The 8,781-nt window shown below is 33.6% G+C and overlaps 1 protein-coding gene across 1 annotated transcript in view; it reads right to left on the reverse strand.

Moving 5' to 3' along the window:
• LOC128684783 (5-hydroxytryptamine receptor 1) overlaps positions 1-3,892 on the reverse strand; it is a 368,493-nt gene extending 364,601 nt beyond the window's left edge. The window contains exon 1 of the mRNA XM_070101546.1: positions 3,849-3,892. The gene's annotated coding sequence lies outside the window, so the exon portion shown is untranslated. The remainder of the gene's footprint in view (positions 1-3,848) is intronic.
• Between the last annotated feature and the right edge of the window lie 4,889 nt (positions 3,893-8,781).

An 8,781-nucleotide genomic window follows, 5' to 3' on the forward strand; every position in this document is an offset into this window, starting at 1 on the left:
ATATATATATATATATATATATATATATATATATATATATATATATATATATATATATATATATATATATATATATATATATATACAAAACAACCACTCTGAAAGAATAGAGAAATTCCAAGCGCTTCCGTGACTATATATCAAGGAACTATTCATATATAATGTAGTCTCTCCCTCTACTAATCTTTTGTTCCTCTCTCCTATATTTAATTTTCGTTGCCTCGTTCTGTACTGCTGGGGATATTTTCATAAAAATCCATTTCTGCTGTGTATGAGATGGGTCATCCCGAGAGATGGTATATTCCAAGGTATAGTAACTCCGGTTCTACTGGAACGAAACCTTTACTCTCGTTGCTTCTGAATCTTTAATGAAGTATATGATGATATCGTCATTTCCTTACTGATTTCTCCCGTAGTTGTCAGATTTCAACAATCAACATTAATGCATGTAATCATCCTGTGATGGAATATAACTGGAAAATATAAGTAACGTTTGTTCCCACTATATAAGTCACTTAGAATAGGGTAGCATTGCACTGCTAGTGAATCACTTTTGGCTCAGTTAAAAAAAACATTGCTGAGCTCGCCCAACCCCTTTCCCAAAAATCCTATTTCCGTGACTGTTCCCAAGCATGTACCTACTTCTTGAAACCAATTTCCATCGCTGTAGAACTTAAAAGTGTAGTGATAAGTGATGACTGAACACAGCTCGAACTCACAAGCTTAACGGTCATACCTCTTGATTCGCTTTAGCACATTATTATAAAATAAACATCTGTATACTTTAACTGTCCTTAAGCGTTAAAATAAAACCCAAGACAGTAAAATACTTGACATTTGCTATCATTCAGAAAAAAAATCCCATTTAAATGACTCAAAATTCTTCTGAGCACGAGGCTTTTCAAATATTTAAAGCCGCTTGAATTTTTTTTTTTTGCGTCTGGAATCAGACATCGCCTCAGTGTCACCCGAAATGCGAAAAAAATCTAAATTTTCTTTAAAAAAATAAGCAATGTTGAAATAACTAACCCACTCTCTCAAGCAACAGCGGTGAGTGAGTCAGTCAAACAAGAAGTTGTGTGTCCGTAGAGTTGTACGACACACAACACTCGTTACAGCACACTATTCACAATGACCTTGGTGATGACTATGCTCTGCGCGGTACATCCCCAAACAAACAGTGATCTTGGGATACCAGCGCTCTCTGCAGTACATTACCAAATATGCTCAGTGACCTCAGGGATAGCAAGGTGACTGTCGTACATCTTCCAACATACAGTGACTTGGGGATACCAACGCTTTCGATGTTAAGTTTCGTGCTGCCAGTCATAAGCTGTATGTTTATATTTCACTATTTCCTGACTACCTTCAGTAGAAAGTTTGTGTCTACAGAAAAATTAAAAACCTTTGAAAAAACAACGTTTTCAGTATCATAACGTTGATTTTGCGTGTTCTCTTTACCCTGCCTCTATTACATGTGGCGAATATAATATCCTGTTAGGTCCTTCTGCAATTTTTGTTACAAGTAATTAATTTGATTTAGGACGGGCTAGAGTAATTTAACCTATTCTTTTTTATAAGAAGAACATAAGAACGAAGGAACACTGCAGCAGGCCTACTGACCCATGCGAGGCAGGTCCAAGTCTCCTACCGGCTTAAGCCAATGCACCCAACCTAGTCAGGTCAGGTCACATTGACTTAAGGGAGGAACACGGCAACCGTCCTGGTAGCACAAGCTAATCAGGTCCAACTCACACCCACTCATGTATTTATCCAACCTATTTTTAAAGCTACACAACGTTCTGGCCTCTATAACTGTACTTGGGAGTTTGTTCCACTCATCCACAACTCTATTACCAAACCAGTACTTTCCTATATCCTTCCTGAATCTGAATTTTTCTAAATTAAAACCATTGCTGCGAGTCCTGTCTAGGCTAGATATTTTCAGCACACTATTTACATCCCCTTTATTTATTCCTGTCTTCCATTTATACACCTCAATCATATCCCCCCTAATTCTACGTCTTTCTAGAGAGTGAAGATTCAAGGCCCTTAGTCTATCCTCATAGGGAAGGTTTCTGATACATGGGATCAACTTTGTCATCCTCCTTTGTTCATTTTCCAGAGCATTTATATCCATTCTGTAATACGGTGACCAAAACTGTGCAGCATAATCTAAATGAGGCCTAACCAAGGATGTATAGAGTTGAAGAACAACCTGAGGACTCCTATTATTTATGCTTCTTGATATAAAGCCAAGGATTCTATTAGCTTTATTGCGAACACTTATGCACTGTTGTCTTGGTTTCAGATTACTGCTAACCAGTACTCCTAAATCTTTTTCGCAATCCGTAATATTAAGATCTACATCATTTAGTTTATATGTGGCATGGTTATTGTCCTGTCCAACATTTAGAACTTTGCATTTGTCTATATTAAACTGCATCTGCCATTTCTCCGACCACTGCATCAGTCTACTCAAATCTTCCTGGAGTGCTCTAATGTCCTCGTCAGAATGAATTCGACGGCCTATTTTGGTGTCATCGGCAAACTTGCTGATGTCGCTCTTTATGCCCTCATCTATGTCGTTTATGTAGATTGTGAACAGCAGGGGGCCCAACACTGACCCCTGTGGAACACCGCTCGTGACGCTTCCCCACTCTGATTTCTCCCCATTTATGCAAACTCTCTGCTGCCTATTTGTCAACCATGCCTCTATCCAGGAAAAAATTTCTCCTCCTATTCCATGTGCCTTAATTTTCCTCAATAGTCTCTGAAGTCTCAAAAGCCTTACTGAATTCCATGTACACAATATCATATTCATTACCATGATCTACCTCCTCAAATACCTTAGTGAAAAAAGTTAACAAATTCGTAAGGCAGTAGTAGAATAATAAAAATACAATGGAAAACCATGCGATATGTTGTTTTCAACTGCTTATGTATTTATATACTGCTGATTGCATTCCTCTGTCTCTTGACACACTCTCTATACCTGTGTCGTACTAATTATTCCTCCTTCCTCTCCCATTTTTTCCCTTCCACCCTTCCCTCTTCCTCCCTCTTTCCTCGCTTCGTCTCTCTCTCCGGCCCCAATTCCTTCACTTTCCTCCTGCCGTCCTCTCTCTCACTGGAAGTCTCCAGACGTTCAGACACCACTGATGACAAAATTAAGCTTCATTTCTCGTTCGGCTGAGTCAGCAGTGAACCTTGAGTTACGAGACGAAAACTGAGTAATAATAACATCTGAAATGTGGTCTCCAAGATAAGAGCAGATGGGAGTCACAAGACGAACCATGATTCCCCGTCACCCGTCGAAGTCGCTTCAGCTGCATCTCCAACAATCATGACATGATGAGCCAGAAACCTGGAAGTCGTGGCGCCAGTATAGAGAATCTTCCCTCACTGAGATTTTTTTTTTTAAATTTAGCTACATCTGCAGTATGTTGCTACACTACTCTACATTTATTTCAAAGAGAAGCCCTAGCTACTGGGCCTGAGTCGCATCCCAGGGAGGGATGCGACCCAGAAATTCGGCTAATATTCAAGGGCAACAAAAATAAGAAAAAATACCCAACTTTTCCTTCCTTGCCAGAATCGAACACTGGTCCCCTCAGTTGTCAGTTGAGGGTACTACCACTTGAGACACGAGCCACCTTAAATTGAGGGTTATTTGCCAATTGTTAAAACCAGAATTTTGTTATTTATATTCTTGCTAGCTAAGTTTCCTTACATTCCGTATTACAGGATGATTTTCATACCTCATTTGATGAGTATAGATTCACATGCCAAAGAATCTATGAAAACGACAATCTTATTTATAATAACGATGGAGAAAACTCACTTACTTTTCGAAACTGTATTGTTGGCACTTGTATCCGTCCCAGATCTGTAAAATACATAAAAATGCTTCAAAATACAAAATATCATACATTTTTATATCGAGGTTATATTATAATATATACATTCTTCACAACAAGGCTAAATTATACAAAATAGAACATTCTTTATATCAAGGTTACATTACAGAATATGCATTTTTCATATCACGATTAAGATATCAAGTGCCAATAATACTGTATTTCCTCACAGGATGGCAGTTATTGCCCATAAGTATGGAAGAAACACAACAGGATGGCAGCTATTGCCCAGGTGTGGTAGAAACACAGTGATTGATATTGCCCATGTGTGAGACAATGGGATGTCAGATATTGCCCATTCAAGCTCTTAGTATATACATGCTCGTGAGTGGGAGGGACTGGGTTCGACTGGTGTCATAGGGTACAGGAGAATATTCTTGGGAAGCTTCGGGTAGGGGTCGTTTTGATAAGGACCTGCCTTGTATGGGCCAGTAGGCCTTCTGCAGTGTTCCTCCATTCTTATGTTCTTATCTATATTCTCTATCACATATTTTTGTTACATGTAATGAAAGTTGATCTTGGAAAATATTTCCTGCCTAATCTTATATATCAACAGTAAATTTTACTTGAAAAACATTATTCGGGCAGAAAATAAAACAACAGTATTGATATTGTTCTATATTCAAGGGGTCATATTGAATATGGCAAGTATTTAGGTTTAATATAAGGGATGAAGAACTCTAATTCCCTCAGGGTAGGTTTCCTTGACACTGCAATTTACCTCCCCATCTGTGGATCGAACCTATTTACCTCCCATTTCATAAGGAATTGTAAGGCCCTTGCGGTTTTAGCTCTCATGCACTAATTTTGAATTGATAATTTTTTTAACTATTAACCTAAATTATTACATATTATTATATTCACGGGGAAGCACCAAACCCAAATTCATATTCCTTGGATGAAAAAACCGTTTCATCAGCACCGAGTGTCCCCCAGTTACGAAGAATTTCAAATCTAACAAACCATATGTACGACATTGGAAGCTCGCCCCCTGAGATATTCTTGATATGTTTGTTGCAACAATAACATATTTTTACACACGATACGTGTGTCCCAAACAAGTGGGAGCACATGTCGTGCCTCCTAGATTCATTTTTAATGGAAGTGCGTCACTTGTGACCTCAGTGACAGTAACAGGGGGAGAAAATAAAACGACTGAGACGAGAATAGGAGGAAAATAAAATATGTAAGACAAATATGTGAAGAAAATATAACAACTGGGATGAATATAAGAAAAATAAAACGATTGAGACTAATATAAGGAAAAAGTAGTGAAGAAATATGTATAGAAAATAAGAAAATAAATTACTTATTCGAATACAAGATGAAAATAAACTACGTCGAATATATACTGAGTATATAAAGTACTGGGCCTCATATATATATATATATATATATATATATATATATATATATATATATATATATATATATATATATATATATATATATATATATATATGTCGTGCTTAATATGTAAAACTGGTCAATTAGCAAGAACTCATTTAAAATTAAGTCCTTTCTAAAATGTTCTCTTACACGTTTAAAGATATATTTTTTCATTAATGTTAATGTAAAAATTTATAATTTTGCACCAAAAGAATTTTAGAAAATTACCTAACCTTATTATAACAAGCGTATTTTATTTTAGCCTAATTCAACTAAATATATTTTAGATACAGTAATTTAATACTAAACAAGCACAGTGAAATATATTTTTTTCGTTAGGTTCAGGATGATTTTTGCAAAATTATATATATATATATATATATATATATATATATATATATATATATATATATATATATATATATATATATATATATATATGTCGTGCCTAATAGGCAGGACTTGCGATCTTGGCTTAAATAGCAACGCTCATCTTGCCATATAGGACAAGTGAAAATTTGTGTATGCAATAATTTTGCCAAAATCATTCTGTACCTAACGAAAAAAATGTTTCACTGTGTTTATTTAGTATTAAATTACTGTAAACAAATCTAAAATATATTTAGTTGGGTTAGGCTATAATAAATTGTTCTTGATATAATAAGGTTAGGTAAGTTTTCTAAGATTCTTTTGGTGCAAAATTTATTTTTTTTATATTAACATTAATGAAAAAAAATATATCTTTAAACGTATAAGAAAATTTTTTAGAACGGAGTTAATTTTAAATGAGTTCTTGCTTATTGACCAGTTTTACATATTCGACACGACTATATATATATCTCGTGCCGAATAGGCAGAACTTGCTATCTTGGCTTAAATAGCAACGATCATCTTCCCATATAGGACAAGCGAAAATTTGTGTATGCAATAATTTCGCCAAAATCATTCTGAACCTAACGAAAAAAAAATATTTCATTGTGTTTGTTTAATATTAAATTACTGTAAACAAATCTAAAATATATTTAGTTGGGTTAGGTTAAATTAAATTGCGCTTGTTATAATCAGGTTAGGTAAGTTTTCTAAGTTCCTTTTGGTGCAAAATTAAAAATTTTTACATTAACATTGATAAATTAGACACATGTGGATAAATTAGACACATGTGCAACTCTTGGGTATCTTTATTGAGGAAACGTTTCGCCACACAGTGGCTTCATCAGTCCATACAAAGGAGAATCTTGAAGAACATTAATGAAAAAAATGTATCTTTAAACGTATAAGAGAAAATTTCAGAAAGGACTTAATTTTAAATGAGTTCTTGCTAATTGACCAGTTTTACATATTCAGCACGACATCACACACACACATATATATATATATATATATATATATATATATATATATATATATATACACAAAACAACCACTGTGAAAGACTAGAGAAATTCCAAGCGCATTTGTGACTACTCACATTATCAAGGAACAATGAAAGTAATGCATCAAAGGAAGGCATATAAAGGGTCTAGCCCACACCTCACTATCAAATCGAACAACAAAGCAACACCTGGTTCAGATATGTTGATGATATTTTGTGTCTTATGCCCAAGAATGTAGATATACACCATTTCCTTGCCAAATTAAATAGCTTAGCCCATTCTATAAACTTTACTGTTGAGTTTGAAGAAAATAACTCATTGCCTTTTCTAGATGTTTTAATTATTAAGGGTAATGAATTCAAATTTAAAATTTACAGAAAACCTACAAATAACTGTTCCTATGTCCACTATTATTCTTCACATCAAGATAGAGTTAAACTGTCTGTTTTCTCATCAATGTTTTTGAGAGCTTTACGTGTTTGTAGTCCAGAGTTCATAGATGAGGAAATATCCAAAATTTATGAAATAGGTAATGATTTGAAATACCCAAGAAACGTAATTGATAAATCTTTTAAAATTGCTAGAAATACTTTTTACAATCCAAAAACGGACAACCAGCCTTATTCTACTAAAAATATACTGGTTCTCCCTTACCATGAAAACTTGGTTGATATGCCTTCTCTTCTTAAGACTTTTAATATCAAAGTTGTATTTAAAAATCCTGATACAGTAAAAAAATTTTTTGATAAAGAATATATATATATATATATATATATATATATATATATATATATATATATATATACATATATATTACACACACATATATACATATATATTACACACACATAATACATATATATATATATATATATATATATATATATATATATATATATATATATATATATATATATATATATTAAAGTTGTATTCAAAAATCTTGATACAGTAAAAAAACTTTTGATAAAGAATTCCCCCCAAAATGCTGACGGATGTGTCTATAAGATTCCTTGTAAAATTTGCGATAAAGTTTATTACGGCCAAACTGGTAAAAATCTCGAACTAAGATTAAAACAACATAAATATAGCATTAGAACTGGACAAGATTCCAATGGTCTATTTATTCATGTGAGAGATTTTAACCATCCAGTTGATTTTCAAAAAGTTGAGAAAGTTGTATCAATCAAGTCCATGGTCGACAGGAATATAATTGAATCTTGTTTCATAAAAAGCAGTTTTGACAATAATATGAATATTTCCTTTGGTTTATATAAATTAGGTCCATTTATAATTAATAGAATTTGGGAAGAATTTAATAATACATTGGACAAATAATAAATTTTAAAATTCTTAATTCTTGGGTAGAATAGTTTGTTGGTGGGTTGTGTGAAGGACCTGTCTAGTTGGGCCAGGGGGCCTGCTGCAGTGTTCCCTTTCTTATGAGTCGCACGTCAGGTGTTTGTTGCTTTGTTGTTGGAGTTGATAGTGAGGTGTGGACTAGACCCTTTATATGCCTTCCTTTAATGCATTACTTTCATTGTTCCTTGATAATGTGAGTAGTTACGAAAGCGCTTGGAATTTCTCTATTCTTTCACAGTGGTTGTTTTGCATATTCTGAAATCATCTGTTTACTGTGATCTTATTGCATATATATATATATATATATATATATATATATATATATATATATATATATATATATATATATATATATATATATATAGAGAGAGAGAGAGAGAGAGAGAGAGAGAGAGAGAGAGAGAGAGAGAGAGAGAGAGAGAATATGGACTACAGGGTCGAATATAAAACTAAAATAAAACTATCATATAGAATAAAAAAGTAGAATATATAAATGGGAAGAATATTTTAAAGCATGTTAAATATTAAAGTCACGTGTATACTGAAGAACGTCACACTTAAGAATAAAAATAATTTCTGACTTGTTCTTTGTAAAGAGGAAGAATGATTTAGTAAGTAACCTGATCTTCCAGGCTGCAGTGTGGTCAGTATACAAACAGGTATTAAAAAAAAAAAAACTTACAACTTAGTGGTACCGAAACAGAGCTCTGATAACAGAGAGATTCAGTCGCTTAGTT

The sequence above is a fragment of the Cherax quadricarinatus genome, chromosome 5 (genome assembly GCF_038502225.1).
Source record: "Cherax quadricarinatus isolate ZL_2023a chromosome 5, ASM3850222v1, whole genome shotgun sequence".
Lineage (NCBI taxonomy): Eukaryota > Metazoa > Arthropoda > Malacostraca > Decapoda > Parastacidae > Cherax > Cherax quadricarinatus.